General features: G+C 39.6%; 1 pseudogene; it reads right to left on the bottom strand.

Moving 5' to 3' along the window:
- Positions 1 to 4,352: 4,352 nt before the first annotated feature.
- Positions 4,353 to 4,503, bottom strand: LOC122797423 (annotated as a pseudogene).
- Between the last annotated feature and the right edge of the window lie 14,541 nt (positions 4,504 to 19,044).

The raw sequence follows: 19,044 nt of genomic DNA, 5'->3' as shown, positions 1-19,044 counted from the left end.
ATTCTCAGCAGTGTGAGTCTCAGTAGTATGCTGTTACCTGTCTTTCATACTTGTCATTGGTGTTACTCCGGTTGGTGTCCTGCATTAGTACTGTGTCCTACTACCCCTTCCTAGGCCAGACTACATCATCAAGTGCACAAATAAGTGGTATGTCTATGTAAAACCCAGTGTATGTTTTAACACTGCTTGAATGGTTCTTGCTGGCAGTTATGTGATTAATGATTACTTTTTTCTCTACAATAGTTGAAGTTCATCCCTCTTCTCCCACACTGTCTTCCCAGGAGGACTTCTCAGATGTTTGTTTTTTTTGTATTATTCACATATGTTATGTATGTTGACTATGTAGCTTCATTGTCTGCTCCCTGTTGGGTAGATTCATTGACCCATCCACAGACAAAACCTCATGGTGAGTCATTATTATGTGTAACATTGCAGTGACATGTGTCATTTGTCTTTAATGATATCCAGCATGTGATGTAAGTATATTGTCCTGATCTGTGTCATCTGTTTCTTGTTTTAGCTCAGCAACTGACTATATCCTCCATTAGCCCATCCAGTGATCCTGATGTAAGATCTGATGTGTCTCAGTATGGTAGTATGGCCTCTACCACACAGGACAGTGGTATGGTGATACAGTCCAGACAAGATGGTGATAGTCATGTGGATGCAGCAGTAGCCTTAGATGTGGAAAGAAACTTCTTTGGTCATTATGACAATGAGGGGACATCAGATGGTCGACAGGGTGAGACCAGTGAACAGCAGACCCAAGTTGAGACTGCTACTGATATTGACAAGTTTCTCATAACACGTTAATACTGGCCACTGCAGTAGACATAGGTGTGCAGATGGTGTGCATGGGTAGGTGTCAAGAGGATGTTTGTTTACTCTTGCAGGCAAATTAACGTTCCCAGCAATGTCATGGATCTGACATATGTGCACTTGCCTGTGCCACAGATCATGTTGCACACCAGCTGCATGAAAAACAAGAGCACAGACACAGTGAGGTAATGGCATCATTGGCTCCTCAAAATGAAAGTATGTTATTCGTGGCATGGTCAGTATAAACCATGGCCTGTCAGTACTACAGCCACACTGTACTGTAAGCAGGGTTTTCTGTGCCCTGACTTTGGTTAGCTGATTGGCACATGGGAGAGGCAGGTCCCCTCTGAGCATAACCAACCTTGCCCATCAGACATCAGTGTCTCTGCTCCATCATACACAGACTTCCATTTGCTGGTCCATCAGCTATGGTCCCTCCAGTCCTGACCATTCAAGTCACAGTTGTGCTTCATCATCTCCACATGGTGGTGTCACCCCATCAGTCTTCTCTGTGGAGCAACTTGGGCCAAGTTTTTCCGTATGTGTTAGGGGCTTAGCAGACCATGGTATGAGTTGTCAGTGTAGGTGCCTCAGACTGAGCTAGAGTAACAATGACAGTCGATCTAGTCTGTCCAGTAGTGTCATTCTCACCCCATGTCGATGATGATTGCCGTATAGAACACTGACAATGTTATCTGTCTGTGTTCGTTGACATGTTTGATGCCATGTTAGTCCAACAGTTTTAATAAACATAGCCTACTCCATTTATTATATTACTTTATCCATACTTCGCAGTGATATATTTGGCTTGTGATGTTAAAAATTCTGCATTTAAGTCCTGCATTGTTTTCTTTTCTAAGCTTATTATAGTTGAGAGATAGGGATGTGTTGCTCTGGTGTTTGTCCCTTATTGTGTGTCATACACTAATATGACAATCTGAGTCTGTATGTATACCTGTGTCAGTTGTGCCTTCAGTTGGTCCGTGTTGTAACAAATGTGTAAATGTTCTTAATGTTATATATGATTGTGTTGTTATAGCTGATGCTGAGTGTGTACATCTAATAAGTAATTGCCATTAGATGCCATCCATGCTGCTGTGGTGGGGCAACACCTGAACATCAGTGTTGTACTCATGCATGTGTGGCTTACAATGACTCAAAGCTGTAGGTCAGATGCTGCCATGTTGCCTGGGCCTGCACTTGTGGCTGCATCCTACATTGCCTATGCCTATGTCTTCTGCCCCCTAAGTCCTCCTGCTGCTCCTCTGATACCTGTGGAATGTCATCTTCAGACATCTGGTGTTCTTGGTGTAGTTCACACACACCTCCAGCTAGAAGACTGCTATTTGCACTAGGTAGTTGTTGTGCAGCATGGCACACACCATTGTCATATGTGCTGCCTTCTCATTTGTATATTGAAGTGCATTGCGATGTGTCCAGACATCAGAACCAAGCTTTCAGTGCACTAAACAAGCAGTCTGTGGTGTTTCTGATTAAGTGTGCTCTATTATAGACCCCCTCTACAGGGTTGGATGACTCACTGTGTGGGTCATTAGCCACAGATCAAGTGGATAACAACAGCCCCGTTGTGGGGAGTAAACACACATTTTGCCAGCATGGATATTTTTGGGAGGGTTATCCTTGTTTTACATCCTAGCTGAGTTCTTGTACTTGCCCAGTAGTAGTCCCTAAGGTACTTCACCTTGTTGGAGTGTAATGGCAGCATTATGGACACTTCCATGGTGTATTGCCATGATGTTTTTTATGCTACCATCTGCTGCACATATGACCTGGCAGTTCAAGGATGTCCAGCCCTTTCTGTTTATGTATTGGTCTGCTTCAGAATGTACTTATGTCTTGATAGGTATGTGTGTGTGTGCAGTCTATTGCACTAAGTAAATGTGAGAAGTTTACAGTGCTGTAAAACTGGTGCATTACAGTTCTGTACTGCACAGTGGTAGATTGATAGTGGATGTCGTCATCCACATTGCTGCACATTGCTGCCAGGAATTTTGCCAGGATATAGCTTACAGCTGTCTGTGATACTCCCAGAGCATCCCCCATGTGCCTCTGGAATGTCTCAGAATCAAGTATACCCAGGCTGAGGGACAGTTTGGTTTCAAGGGGAATGGGGGTTCTTTGCAGAGTACTCATAGACATGTGTGGGGCACACATTCCAGAAAGCTTGCACCAGTTGTCTGTCTAGTTGGTACCTGTCAATTATTTGCTGGTCTGACAACTGGTTTAGTTGCAGCCTTGCTTTGATTCTAGCTACTTGCCTTCTAGGGCACACAAGCCACATCCTTATTTATGGCTTGTATCACTGCAACCTGTTGAAGTCCATTCACTGCAGGTTGGATTTTTCTTTTCTTATTTTTGGTGTTGTTATGGAATATGTCAGGATCCACAATAGTAACCTCTGTTCCTTGTGATCTGTATAACATACAGCAAGGATTTTGCAACAGAGACGGCATTGCAGTTTGTTGCATTTAGGTTGCATTGAGCACAAATGATGTGTTTAGGAGTGAGACATGCATGTGTGGAATCTGTAATTATCCTATCCTGAATAGCTAAGTATCCAGAATTCTTTCATTATGTTTTGAAATTGTGTCTGTAGCTGGTGCACTGAAGTCTTCCTTCGGAGTGTTGCACTGTCCATAAATAGCTTCTACAAACTTTATGAATCCCTCCCTTTGTATTCTACAATGTGTTGTATTGTCTTTCTAAATCTTGATAATTTGCTGTATTTTTAAAGAGTCTATTACTAATAACAGTGACAAGAGTCCACTTTTAAGAAAGCAATCAACCTTTCTTTTGGAAGATTTGATTATGAAGCACTAATTTTTAAATTAATTTAATTTTTGTCTTTTTTAATCATGTACGTTGAACAAGTCCTTAGAGTGTTTTGATCTGGCCACAAGGTCAAAATTATATAAAACATATAAAATAAATACAACATATTAAGATTTTGGAAGATGGGAGGAGACTACAAACGCAAGCAGACAAGGGGAGAACATGCAAAACCTGGCAATAAAGTAGAGCTCAGGACTGAATCTTAGACTATGGAGCTGTGAGATGGAGACATTGCTTGTATGCTTTTGTGTTTGATGGAAGTGCCTATAACAGACTAGTAAGTGACCGTACAATGTGATAAATCAAACTTTAAAGTGAAAGTGAATAAAATGCCTGATTATAAGCCAAGAACTTGTTTTGAATAGATTAGCTTGCCTGGAAATCTGGAAACTCTGCAACTGCAAAAAGCATTTTCTGCTATCAGATGTTTATTTCTTTGACGTTGTTGCCCCAGCACTTTATTATGACATGTTTTTATTTCACCTCATTGCTTAATGATGTCACATCCTGATCACTGATTAAAATGAGTTGCAACACAACAATGAAGTGTATTCAAACATAAACACTCAAGGAGTTGCAACTGTGTTTGTAGTTTTTCATACAGCTGGCAACAAGCAGCTTGAACAGCAACCAAATATAGTATATGTGCATAAAAAATGTTTTAGGCATTTTATCAGGGGATAGCAGAAACACACATACATACACACACTACCATGAGTTTCCTGCATTTGGTGAAAACATAGAGGTCAACACATCCAAAGTGAATTAGAAGGGCTTCGCTCTGGGTGAACCACCTTCTTGATTGTGGTCTCTCCTCTACCAGGTAAGAATGATTCATACAGAGACATGTAGAATGTAGAGGCCTAGCTGTTATCATCAACCCCCTTTTTCCCCATTTTCTATACTGGGACGGGGTGTTGTGCCAACTGTTGCCATCTCTCTGTATTCAGTGCTGCTCTCCTAACTTCTTTGCCACTCATGCTTCACTGTCACAGATGGTTTCTCTAATATAGAAGCCTAATATTATCCAGGAAATAAAAAATTCTGGTTACAATTTGCAGTGGGGTTATGCTTTCTTAAAATGTACTTTAGTTTAGATTATCCAGTCAGAAACATGCGTCTGTTGTCTACTCTCTAGTGACTAGAGAGGAAGGGCAGAGTGATGCCAACAAGAGATCTTGTACATATAGGCAAGTTGTCAGTAACCTTATCCTTCTGAGTTTTCACCAAGAATGGTTTCCATGACACATTCAGTATACAGCCCCTTTGTTTGTACCATGGTTGTGTGTTCAAAAAGAAGTAAGGATACGGGTTCCAAGAAATTGTTAGAAGCAAGGTAGTATAGTGAGAGAGGCATCTGTCTGCTTATACATGAATTTCTGTTTATTAACTAGTGATTGATTTGTAACTTGAAGAACTGTACTTTCATACCTCAGATATTTCCCTGATTTTGCATCCGATCAGTCTTTTTAGTAAAACCATAGTTTTTTTTATGGTAAATCAGTGATTAATACATTGATTTAATGATGTTATACATTTTGTTTTTTCTGAGAGTGTATATTAATACAAGTCTTTTTCTGTTTTCACATAGAATACCTCCAAAGTGAATGTATGCTTTATTCTAAATTGATAAATTAAGAAGGTGCCCTTTATCTGTAGTATTTATGCATGACAATTTTGTGATTTGAGTTAAATTTGGAGTGTTTGCTTATTTATTTAGATTTTGTTTTGTTCACCAGATAAGCCCACAATACTAATATCTTTTTTCAGGGATAGCCGTCATGTGTTTTTTAACATGTTTTTAACTGTGACACCTGTGCACTGGCCCAGTAATCAAGTAGCCTCAATCCTCACCACTAACACCAGTGAGGGATGTGCATATTGGGAGGATGAACAGTACACACAGTAAAGTTCAATTTCCCTTAAGAGCACACAGAGATCACAGTCAGTCTAGGGCTGGTTTCTCTCTCTCTTTCTCCAGATCCCCAATAAGACTCCACACTGGCACAGCTATAGAGTGGAGTCCTTAGCCAGGGTTCTAAGCCATTTCATCCCAGACTCTCTCTGTCCCACCAGTGCTCCATGTCCCTGCCCATGTACCTCACACACACACACACACACACACACACACACACACACACACACACACACACACACACACACACACACACTCACACTTTGAGATTTGATTTATACACAAACATACACCTGGGGAAGGCTGGTACAGGTTTACTAGCTATGCCCCCTGCTGCCCACACCATATGATAGTTAGCACTGGCACCAGAACCCCTACTTGTCAGCTACTATAAGGCCCTTTCCAAAGGGTGACCAATTCCACTGTGTAATGTTACTGTTATCCAAGTGGTAAGTGTGACCAAACTTTTAAGGCAGTTCTAGAGTGGCTTATACAGTATCACCAAATAAATATGCAAGTACGCTAAGAGTTTAAATATCTCTACACAAAACCAGCCACAATTAAATGGTTTAAATATATTTAATAATAAATAATAAAAGTGCAAGACAATATTAATTAACTCATCACAGTGACAATAGAGAGTTCACAATCATGGGGAATACTCTAAAATAACATTTTAGGACAGTCTCACATAAATACAGAAAACATCTCTAACCAATCTTGCTATATTCCTATATATTATAACACAAAACGGAGGTCTAACCACGATCAAAAGATCTCTATCAAGAAGTCACTTACGAAACTCCGTGGTAAAAACAAAAAGTAATTTATTCCATTGACAAACAGATGAGCGCTTTCGCGTAGTGAAACCTATGCTTCTTCAGATAATAGAGGATACAAGACTCTCCCTTTTTATACTAAATTAGGCAGGAAGAGTATCATTAATTAACAAACAGTTGACTAATGACACAATTCATCTAGCTGCCACACCTCCCTGACAGTGGAAATAGCTTTAAAAAACAAACGTCCAAACAGAGAAATCTGCACCTAATAGTTAAATAAATCAAACAACTACTACTTTAAGCTAGTAATGTTAACAATAAATGTCTTGTATATCTTGGAGATGTTTTTAAAATATACATGTCACTGCAGATCACTCAATAGTATCCTGATCCTTAGTGTATAAATGTTTGCTTCTCAACAATTGGTAGTCACTGAATGCATAACCGCATTACAAGTAACTCAAAAGCAACAGCCATTATAGCGAAGCATTATTTTGCAGTAAATATTATTCGTTATGCACATCTCTCTTTGTCATTAAACAACATATGACTGAAAAGAAAAAAGGAAAATGAATATGTATCTTTGTAGCAATTAATCGTAATTACAATGTCTTTTGTTTAATTGTAAATGGAAGCTTGAAGCGCAGGGTATTGCAGGCATGAGGCGTGTCAACAAGCACCGCAACATATACATCGCCGTGCACCTCAATATGGCACATATTCATCCATAAAATCAAATAACCAGATACGTATAAAAAACTATAACATCACTAACATGCTGCATGTTTGCAGCCTGATATAAATCGCGACCATAAAAAGTATATAAATCCTATCTAAATAGGTAAGTACCAACAATGCATACTTTATCTCACGACATCTACAAAACATGAAATATTATCATCGAAAAAATATATATAGTCAATAATAAACGCGACAAGTGGCTATAAACTCATGTGTATGTGCATATATGAGAGGCATGAATCTGGCTCATAACTCGCGAATGCGTGTATGCATGCCTGCTGTAGAAAATGCTATTATGTATACGTGAACCATATAAATGTGCAAATTCAAGTGTATAGAGCCCCAAGTACATGAACAGTTAATACCACAAGTAAAGTCTATGAATTACAAAACTGTTAAATGATACCTATGAATTTATGTGAAGTTCAGTATAATACAGTTTTAACTATTCAAAATATTGACCATTACATATAATGCTGAAATTATGGATAAACCATGTTGAACATGTTCTGACTGTGCAATGAAAATATGGTATGGAATAATATAACACACTGACTGTGCATATATCAAAACTGTATACATCAATACAATGTGTTTACATAGAGAACCATAAAAGTAGAGCCGTCCTTGGCTATTAATAGACTCTGGTGCAGTCTAGCAAAGGCTTGATGGAGATGGAGTTGTTAAGGCCTGGAGGTAAATGTGCCCCTAATTTCAGTATCCAATTTAGTTCAGCCTTGGCTAGCCTATTTACATCATCACCACCCCTTGGGTTCAGAGCTACTATTTCTAGCACTCGAAACTGAAAAGAAACATGTATGGGATATTCCTTTATGTGTTTTGCCAGGGCATTGTTCTCATTGCCCTTTCTGATGTCATACAGGTGATTGTAAATCCTGTCACTGAGTTTTCTTTTTGTCAAACCTACATAGAATGCTGTACAGCCTGAGCAATTGGCAAGATATATTACATTCTTCGTGTCGCATGTAGCAATAAACCTAGGAATGAAACTATAATTCATACTGGGATGATGATATTCCTGGATGGTAGTGATGTGGCCACATCTGTTACAATTATTGCAGGGGTACGTTCCTAGATTAGGCCTGTTATAGGCGATGGCTGTTATATTAGAGAGTGAATCATTACATAGAAGCTTTTTTAAATTACTACAATTTCTGTATAAAAATCTAGGTCTTTCCCCTACAAGTTCTCTGGTTGCACCATCCATGATAAGGACATCCCAGTTGCGAGAGATCACCCCTTGAATACTCCTCACATCACTCGTGTATTTGATTGTGTATTTAAGTAACCTACCTGGATTATGTGTATTAAAGTGAGTTCTGTAATTGTAATGAGTATTAACATTATGAGTATCGGGTAACCAAGGACCCAGTACCGTGGCTCTAATGTCCTTCACTATATGGGAGTTGTAGCCTCTGTCATTGAATAGGGATTCCATCAAATCAGCTTCTATTGATAATGAATGCTGTTCTTTACAGAGTCTCTTGATTCTCATAAATTGGCTTTTAACAATGCCAGAGAATATGTATCTGGGATGCATACTCTCGTACTTAAGTAACGTATTTTTCCAAACTGATTTCCTGTATAGGGAAGATGTAACCTGTCCACATTCATTGATCTTGAGCAACACATCTAAGAATGGGATGGATGTTTCAGAACTCTCTCGAGTAAATGAGAGAAAAGGAGTGGTGGATTCTATATTGGACCAGAATATATTAAATTCTGTCGATGTACCTTCCCAAATAATTAGGATGTCATCTACAAAGCGTTTGTACATTTTCACTCTATTGAACATAGGGTGAGTAAATACATAATTCTTTTCCCATTCTAGAACCACTAGGTTAGCATATGAGTTAGCGCAGGGTGTGCCCATGGCAACACCCCACTGCTGCAAATAACATTTCTCACCGAACACAAAAACATTGTTATTCAACACCAAATCTAGTAGTTGGCAGATCAAGATGTTCCTGTCACTACTATAAGGTGATGCACTTGTAAGTAACTCACGTATGGATTGTATACCTATATCATTAGGTATACAAGTGAATAAGTTCTTTACATGTAAAGTGATGAGAAGATAACCATGTTGTTCAGTGTTTAGTGTTATATTGCCCAAGTGCTCTAGCAACTGGTATGTATCTCTCAATATAGATGGAAACGACTCAACTATAGGTTTCAGCAAATACTCAATAAAGGTAGATACATTATAAGTTGCCCAATTCTCCCCAGATACAATTGGTCTCATTGGTATGGGGACTACATTCTTATGAATCTTGGGCAAACCCTTTATAATGGGTAGGACTGGATGTTCAATATAGAAAAATTCATAAATCTCTTTACTGATCTGCCTACACATGACTAAGTCATACAAAGTGTCATGAATATTATAAATGATGTTGCTGACCTCATTAATATGTATTTCTTTGTATGTATCCTGATAATTTAGCATGGAGAGCATGTTAGCTGTATAATCTGAAGTGTTCAATACAACTACCCCACCGCCTTTATCGGCCGTTTTTATGAGTATATCTTTTCTATGTTTAAAATCATTGTGGGATCTGTGTTCAAGAGTAGTTAAATTGTAATATGTTACCTTGTTATTATTATTGGAGAAAAGATTGTAAAAATCTGTCTCACAAAGCTTTAAGAAACACTCTACATGACTGGGCATATTTGGCATAAAGTTACTTTTGCGTTTGAACTGGAGTAGCTTTCTATCAATCATATTAACTTGTTGTTGATCTTTGAAAAGTAATTTCAAAGAAAGCATGCGACAAAAAAGTCTTAAGTCAATAAGTGTTTCACTCAACACCCCAGGACAGGCTGGAATGAAGTTAAGACCTTTGTTTAAAATGTTGACTTATATATTATCCAATATAATATCAGAAAAGTTAAAAACCAAGTCAGTCAATGCCTCATTCTCCTTGTCTCTCTGAACCTTTCCCCTGATGGTTTTCTTTTTCTTGGGCCTCTGCTGTTCGAGCACCCCCTGTTTTGATAATTCTGCTTGACCGGATAAGGTAAAAAACGGGCATTGTCATGGGTGGAGACCTTGGGTATGGCACCAAGTACAGAAGCAACTTGTTTGTCTAAAAGTGCTAACTGATTAGGTGGAGGAGTATCAATACCCACAGAGTCTGCAAAACCACCAGTATCAGTTTGTGTTGCTGGCACAGATTCTTTATTTCCCAATGAATTAGAAATAGATGGAAACGAAGCACTTCGTAAAGATGGAGTCATAATAGGGGTGTTTTGTTTGCTTTTTGAGGCTAAATTACTGGCTGATGAAACATCTTCATTGTTAGTTCCAGTGTTGTGAGTTCTAGGCCAAACAAAAATCTGGCCACACTGAAAATCATTATGGTCTCTCATTAACTTCTTTTGTTTGATCTGTTTTAGTCTTATGCTGAAAGCATTGACTTGCGTACAAATATTGTTCAGTTTATTCAAGCAAAAGTCTGAATTGAAGTGCTCAATTAGCTCCTTGTAGGCTGCATCTGCTTTGTTGCGTAGTTCAGTTTCTAGTGGCTGAAAGTATTGTATAAGTAGCTTCATGTATCTGAAGCCAAGGTCAATATTCAAGTCCTGCCATTGTTTTAGCAAGGTCGGGTGGCTATCCCCATAAGTGGGCATGCAAAAAATACACATCCCCCTTGGGACCACCCGAAAATGTAGACAGGCTTCTAAATGTAGCCTCTGCCACACAAAACGTTGCAGTCTATATAGGTCATCTTCAAATGTTTTACATAAAGCATAGAATTCACTTAAATTCTCACCATTGTTGGAAACTGTGACAGTTTCGTTGGTGTTCGCAAAGTCCAGAGTCAGTAAAGAATCAGGCTGCAAACATGCAGCATGTTAGTGATGTTATAGTTTTTTATACATATCTGGTTATTTGATTTTATGGATGAATATGTGCCATATTGAGGTGCACGGCGATGCATATGTTGTAGTGCTTGTTGACATGCCTCATGCCTGCAATACCCTGTGCTTCAAGCTTCCATTTACAATTAAACAAAAGACATTGTAATTAAGATTAATTGCCACAAAGATACATATTCATTTTCCTTTTTTCTTTTAAGTCATATGTTGTTTAATGACAAAGAGAGATGTGCATAATGAATAATATTTACTGCAAAATAATGCTTCGCTATAATGGCTGTTGCTTTTGAGTTACTTGTAATGCGGTTATGCATTCAGTGACTACCACTTGTTGAGAAGCTAACATTTATACACTAAGGATCAGGATACTATTGAGTGATCTGCAGTGACATGTATATTTTAAAAACATCTCCATGATATACAAGACATTTATTGTTAACATTACTAGCTTAAAGTAGTAGTTGTTTTATTTATTTAACTATTAGGTGCAGATTTCTCTGTTTGGACGTTTGTTTTTTAAAGCTATTTCCACTGTCAGGGAGGTGTGGCAGCTAGATGAATTGTGTCATTAGTCAATTGTTTGTTAATTAATGATACTCTTCCTGCCTAATTTAGTATAAAAAGGGAGAGTCTTGTAGCCTCTATTATCTGAAGAAGCGTAGGTTTCACTAAGCGAAAGCGCTCATCTGTTTGTCAATGGAATAAATTACTTTTTGTTTTTACCACGGAGTTTCGTAAGTGACTTCTTGATAGGGATCTTTTGATCGTGGTTAGACCTCCGTTTTGTGTTATACTTTATTGCTGGTTTTCGTGACGGGAGTCTATTCAGCGTTGGAGCTGTTTCTTGTTTTTTGGATATATTCCTATATATCTCTAATAGAAACTATGTTCTAAATAACTTACTTACAGAGCAAGGCAAAGTGCTGGTGAGTTGTTAACAGGTCCAGAACAAGATACAAAAATGGCCGCTCTCTCTGAGATAGTTCTTAAGTTAATAAAACACATTACTGCTGGGTTAGCTAGACGACATCTCTATTTGACACTTGCATCTACTCCCCAAGCTAAACAGATACCAACAGAATGTAACATGTCTCTGTGAAAAATACTTATCTCTTAGAAGCTGACTATTCTCTCTTATAAGCTTGCCAGAAACTGGAAGTCATAAAACAATTACCTTGGAAACCTGTAATTACCTCTGTTTCAAACAATATAAAGAATTTCCACCTACCTTGGCTGGAAGCATCTCAGATTATCACATTTCTCCCCCCAGCGAGAACTCAAGCTAGTTTTTCAAGTTTCCCTTGAGAAACATTGATTGAGAGGGTTGAGCCTAGCTAGGAATACCTTACCCCATTCCCTGTTTTGAGATTCCAGCTGCCGTGGCTTTGCTGACACATGTACCATGCTGCACTATCCCATCATATGCCTGCAACCCTAAGCTCCACCATAGTAATTTGGGATTTTTGTGGCTGGCTCCCTGTAGCCATAGATCCCCCTCAGACTCCTCCTGCCTTGGATGGCAAATAGTACAATAGCCTCCCTATCATGGTAAGGTCTCATCATGCTAACATGGTGCAATTTGTACCCCTGCCTCCTGCCTAGCAGTTCTATCATGTAGTTAACATCACTGGCCTTCCTTACCACATTTTAGGGTTCCTCCCAAGCTGCCTGCAGCTTGTTGTGTCTGACAGGAATGAGAACCATTACTTGTCTAGCTTCAGCATTTCTGTCATACCAGACCTTTTTCTGCTGTTGGGCTTCTGCCAGGTTCTCTTGGGCCAAGCCCATGAGTTCCCTGAGCCTTGTCCTGAGGTTTAGGCCATATGGCACAACAGACTCCTTGTGGGATTCACAATCCCTCTCCCACTCATCTCGAATTAAATCTAGAAGCCCTTTCACCCTGTGCCCATACAGCAACTCAAAGGGTGAGAAACCTGTGGATTCCTGGGGAACCTCTCTGTAAGCAGACAACAGATGGGGCAAATATTTGTCCCACTCCCTCTTAAACTGGTCTACAAATGCCCATAGCATGGACTTGAGTATAGAGTTTAACTTCTCAACAAGACCATTAGTCTGGGGATGGTATGGGTGTTTTTTAGGTGCATCACCCCACAGTACTTCCACAGACAAGCCAGCAGGTCTGACATGAAATTGGCACCTCTGCCACTCAGTATTATTTTTTTTGGAAAACCTACCCTGCTGAAAATGTCTAATAAAGCATTTGCCACCTTTTCTGCCTCAATGGAGGACAGAGCCACTGCCTCAGGGTATCTTGTAGCATAATCTACTACCACTAGGGTATACTTTTTTCCTGTGGAACGTGGGGTGCTCAGAGGCTCCACAATATTCATTGCTACCCTCTGAAATGGCTCCTCAATCACAGACAAAGGCATCAAAGGAGCTTTCACCTTGTCTCCTGCCTTGCCTACCTTTTGGCACTGCTCACAGGTCCTGCAGTACCCTGTTACATCTCTGGAAATTCCAGGCCAATAGAAGTTCTGCATAATATGTCTCTTGGTATGTTTTATTCCCATATGACCTTCAAAGGGAATATCATGGGCTATGGCTAGAAGTGCCAGACGGTAGGCTCTAGGCACTACTAACTGGCATATCTTCTCACCTTTTGTCCCTCCCTCAGGGGTCCACTCTCTCTGTATAGTAACCCTTTGTCCCAGTATACAGAATCCCCCTTCCCTTGAAAATCAGGTGTCTCACTAGCTACCTGCATCAGTCCTTGTAATGTAGGGTCTGAGAGCTGAGCCTGTCTCAACTCTCTCTTTGTAACCCTTCCCAGTTCCCCTTCCACAAGAAGTCTGGTATCCTCTGACAGCTCTCATCTGCCCTTGCAGTCACTCTGTCAAAGGGAACATCAGTACCAACAAGCAGTTGTGGTTCACCTTCGGTCTCACTGCTACAGGGTAGCGCCCTCCGTGAAGTAACCACCTGACCAGTCCTGGCTGCAAGTGTGCAGTCTGTCTGGGCCTCCCCCAGGCTACCAGATCCACATGCTTGTCTCCAAGCCTGACTGCATGTAACTGCATGAACACCTTGTACGGCATCATCAAAATCCTTCCCTATCAGGACATCTGCAGGATGGTACTTTGGTACTCTTGTTGTCTCAAGACAATATACTGTTGGCATTTTGTCTTTCCCACTTACTGGCTCTCCCACCTTTTGTTCACCACTTTGCCTCCATGGACATATATATGCTACATGGCCCCACTGGTTGCATTCAAAACATTTAACCCTAGGTCCTGGATGTGTACCTGGACTAGTGGCTTCCCCTGCTACTGGCAGATTCTGTTGGTGCAGTCTGGGCTGCCCACCATGGGTTCCTTTAGACCCATGAGCAGCACCGGGTGTCCCTTTCTGTGCAGGGATGCCCTGCTTGCTAGGTATAGGTCTTCCTTCTTCCCCAACTCTTCTACAGTAAGGCATTGTCTATCAGCTAACCAGATCCTCATGTCCTCAGGCAAAGTGCTAAGGGCCTGTTCTCTCACCAAAAGGTCTGCCAGCCCTTCAGAAGTGGTGACCTGACATACACTCACCCACCTATGAAAATAATTACTTAGTTCAGCAACATATTCACACACACTTTCATCTGCCTTGCATCTATGCTCACAAAACTTTCTTCTATAAGCTTCAGGTGTTAGCTTAAAAAATTCTAGCAAACAGTTCTTTACAACATTATAATTTAAAAAGTAATTATCAGACAATTTGGATAGAACATTTACAGCTTTACCATGGAGTAAGGGGATCAGGAACTGTAACCAGAGCCCTTGGTCAACATTATACTGTTTACATACCCTCTCAAATATATGAATGAAACTATCCATATTATCCCCCTCTTTAAACTGCAGAAGAAATTTACTGACCTTTGTTGCTTCTGAGGTTCAGTTACTCCCTTCCCCATTACCTCCATGACCCTGCCAAAGAGTCATCATCTCCTTTTCATGTTGCCTCTGCCTCTCCTTCTCCTCAGTCTCTCTGCTGCTTCTATTTCCAAACGCTTGGCCTCCAACTCAAGTCTCTTTAGCTCCAGATGGATTTTTAAGTTCTCTGTAGAAAAGTTGAGCTGTCCATTCTCTGAGTGTTGTACATCTCCATGGCCAGTCTGATCATCGTCCTGGTTGCTATTCTCTGATACAGCTGTGACCAAAGTTGCAATCATGTCTGCCTTAGCCAGGTTGACATGCCCCAGTCCTTTAACCTGGCACATCTCAGCCAACTGGCTCCATATCAGCTTGCCATACTCCTCTGCTGGCATGCTTGCCTGCTCTCCATGACTAAGTAAGCTAACAAAAGAAAATAAAACAATTGTTATCTGAACTCTGAACGTTCACTGCGAGGCTGATTTAGAGTACAAAAACACCTTCAGTGATCCCTGTACACAAGCTACAGAAATTCAGTATCCACACACTGCCAAACAATATGTGATGTGGCTATCTCACCACTATCAACCAATTAATATTTGATGTGGATATCCCACCACTGCTACCAATTAATATGTGATGCCCATGCACTGGCCAAGAAATCAAGGAGCCTCAATCCTCACCACTACCACCAGTGAAGGGACCTGCACATTGGGAGGATGAGCAGTGCACACACACAATAAAGTACTATTTCCCTTAAGAGCACACAAAGATCACAGTCAGTCTGGGGCTGTTTTTTCTCTCTTTCTCTCCAGAACCCCAATAAGACTCCCCACTGACATAGCTATAGAGTAGAGTCCTTAGCCAGGGTTTCAAGCCAAGTCCTCCCAGCACTCTCTCTGTCCAACCAGTGCTTTGTGTCACTGCCCAAGTAGCTGACACACCCACCTTAAGATATGATTTATATACAGACACAGACCTGGGGAAGGCAGGCACAGGTTTACTAGCTATACCCTCTTCTGCCCAGACCATAAGGTAGTTAGCACTGCCACCAGAACCCCCTACTTATCAGCTACTATAAGGCCCTTCCCAAAGGGTGACCAATTCCACTGTGTAATGTTACTATTATCCAAATGGTAAGTGTGACCAAACTTTTAAAGCTGTTCTAGAGTGGCCTATACAGTATTACCAAATACATATGCAAGTACCTTAATAGCTTTAATATCTCTACACAAAACCAGCCACAATTAAAAAGTTTAAATATATTTAATAATAAATAAAAAGCACAAGACAATACTCATTAACTCAACACAATGACAACAGAGAGTTCACAATCACAGGAAATACTTTAAAATAACATTGTAGGACAGTCTCATAAATACAGAAAACATCTCTAACCAATCTTGCTATATTCCTATCTATCTCTAAGAGAAACTATGTTCTAAATAACTTACTTACAGAGCAAGGCAAAGTGCTGGTGAGTTGTTAACAGGTCCAGAACAAGATACAAAATGCCCTCTCTCTCTGAGATAGTTCTTAAGTTAATAATACACATTACTGCTGGGTTAGCTAGATGACGTCACTATTTGACACTTGCATCTATTGACCCAGGCTAAACAGATACCAACAGAATTTAACATGCCTCTGTGAAAAATACTTCTCTCTTAAAAGCTGATAATTCTCCCGTAGACGCTTGCCAGAAACTGGAAGGAGTAAAACAATTAGCTTGGAAACCTGTAATTATCTCTGTTTCAAACAATAGAAAGAATTTTCAGCTAGCTGGGCTGGCAGCATCTTGGTTTATCACATTAACATTTTTAGGATTGTGGGTTATGACACTTTTTTCAACTCTGTTAAATTATTTAATAACTGGGATATGGGCAGTTATTAATAAGACATATATTAACATCCATTTGGTATTTTATGTAGTACCACTTTAAGACTTGGTAGGTTTTTGGTTAATTAGAAACATACTACTATTTAAGTGAGTCGTCGCGTTAGTGTATTGTTTCTGATGAGGTTCTAGGGTTAATTAGGATGAAAGAGCTTAATCAATTTTTTTTAATGTTTTTTTCAGTTTTATTTGGACTAGTAAAATGGTCTTAACAGTTCATTGGCAGTCCATAGACTGACTGGTGCAATATTTTTCTGGTTATTTGTTGGTTACTTATATCGCTACACATTTGTTTCCTAAAAACTTGGCATGTCACTCAAGGAGATTTCACAAGTAAAGTAGACTTCTGTGATATTACCTTTCTGAATCCCAAATATGGAATTGTGCTGCAATCAAAACATGGAGGAAACTGACAGAAAGTTGCTAGCACCTTTAAGTTGAATTTTACATTATAGTGAAAAATGTGTTTATGCTTCCAAAATGTTTTGTCACTGTAGCATAATGAGGCTGCATCTTTATATTTGCAGAATGTCATGCATGGCTGTCAACCTATTAGAGCAAAAATAGGGACAGATGTTAAATATTTCTCTTATAAACTCAGAAATTTGTTAGAACATGATTGTTGTTAACTTGCATTTTCTGAAGGATATGAAGTTTGAAATTCAAATGTATGTCATTATTTAGCGACTTCAATCCTCAGTGATTTGCCAGAAAAACTATTTTTTTTTGAGGAAAAGACCAAAAATATGAATAAAAAATCTGGACTTCTAAAAAAATCCGGAAAGTTGAGAGGTATGATGTTATGTTGCTGTAGTAATATGAATCTGTTTTATTTACTATAGTGGCACATACTGACTTTTAAAGTTAAGGATACTTCAAAAGATTCAGAAGAAAGGAATACATAACATTACATAAGAATGCAATGTGTAAGAGAGAAACTTCATGACTGTGTAAAAAAGCTTACTTTTTAAATAAAGACAGCTTCATGTAGTGCTTTGTTTTGCTGCTACAGGTAAACTATTCAAATTCCATATGTCAAAGTTCAGAAATTGGTCTAGCACTCTAAAAAGATATTTCTTTGTTTTCGTGTATGGATATGTGAGTTAGGTAATTAAAGGTAGTCTGAAACACTCCTTAACAAACCTTACAGACAATAGTGAGGCTTCTTAGGATTTGTTACTACTGCAGGTTGACATTGCTTCTCAGAAGCCTATACTTCAAGGCTGGGATTCAGAAGGAATCTGGAGTTGGGTAAATGCCACACAGAGCAGTTACCTCACACCTGATTTCATAATCAGAAGTCATGCCAGTCCTTGGTTGGCATATATTGAGGACTGGCAGTACCCTACATCTGATTCCAAAAGGGGAATCGATCTCACAATGTTGAAACATTCTCTAGTAGTGCATTGGTGAAGGCAACCACAGTGAAGTACTGGAGTAGCTTATTGAAGTCCGTATTAGTTTCGGTATTGCAAGAGCACCGCAAGTAATGGGGAATTGTCACTGAAGACAGTACATTGTGGGAAGCCATGCTGCCAGCAGTATCCTTCTCATATACAAGTAGCTGTGTACTCAAAGATATAGAGCTGGGGGGTAAGGGCCGCTGAGGACCTTTTACATGAGCAATAATGTAATTTGCAACTTGCCCCATTTCACAGTGGGGAATAACACAAATCTGTTACTTTTTAAAGCTTTCTTACTGTACTTCCCTAATGAAGACCCACAGCATGCCTATCCATTTTTTTAAGGTAATAAGAATGCATGCTTTCTCATGTTCATTCTGCGTGTGGCTGTGCAGTGCCAAAGCACTTTGAGGATTTACAGCTGTGTTTTATGTTAGAACTTCCATGGCAGACGGTTTTGATGCCTGTGTATCAGTGCTGATATTCAGGTGAAGCTGTGGTCGACATATTGTTTCAGGTGTGCTCAGAGGATGTGAAACAGCTTTGGCTGTGGTCAGACTATGCAAGGAGTGGGTAATGAGGTTCGTTAACTTAGAATATTTCTGAATGTCATTTATTGGGTATATACAGAATTTGCTCCTTTGACATTGCGAGAGGAGGTGTAAGGTGTATTCTTGTATTCTGCTCCATATGATGTACATAGTAGTGAGACTGTATTTATGAATTGGGGTAGCATTGATTGCTGCAGTTTGAAGGCTCTCCCTTAAAGTAAGCAGACTGTGGTCCTACGACAGACCATTAAGACTTTGAACTTTTACCCTGTAATCAACAGTATAATTCTCTCATTTGCTTAGTGTAAGAC

The sequence above is a fragment of the Protopterus annectens genome, chromosome 3.part0 (assembly GCF_019279795.1).
Source record: "Protopterus annectens isolate FY-2018-M chromosome 3.part0, PAN1.0, whole genome shotgun sequence".
Taxonomy (NCBI): Eukaryota; Metazoa; Chordata; order Ceratodontiformes; family Protopteridae; genus Protopterus; species Protopterus annectens.
The sequence above is the reverse complement of the archived record's forward strand: the minus strand, read 5'-3'. Positions and strand labels throughout refer to the sequence as shown.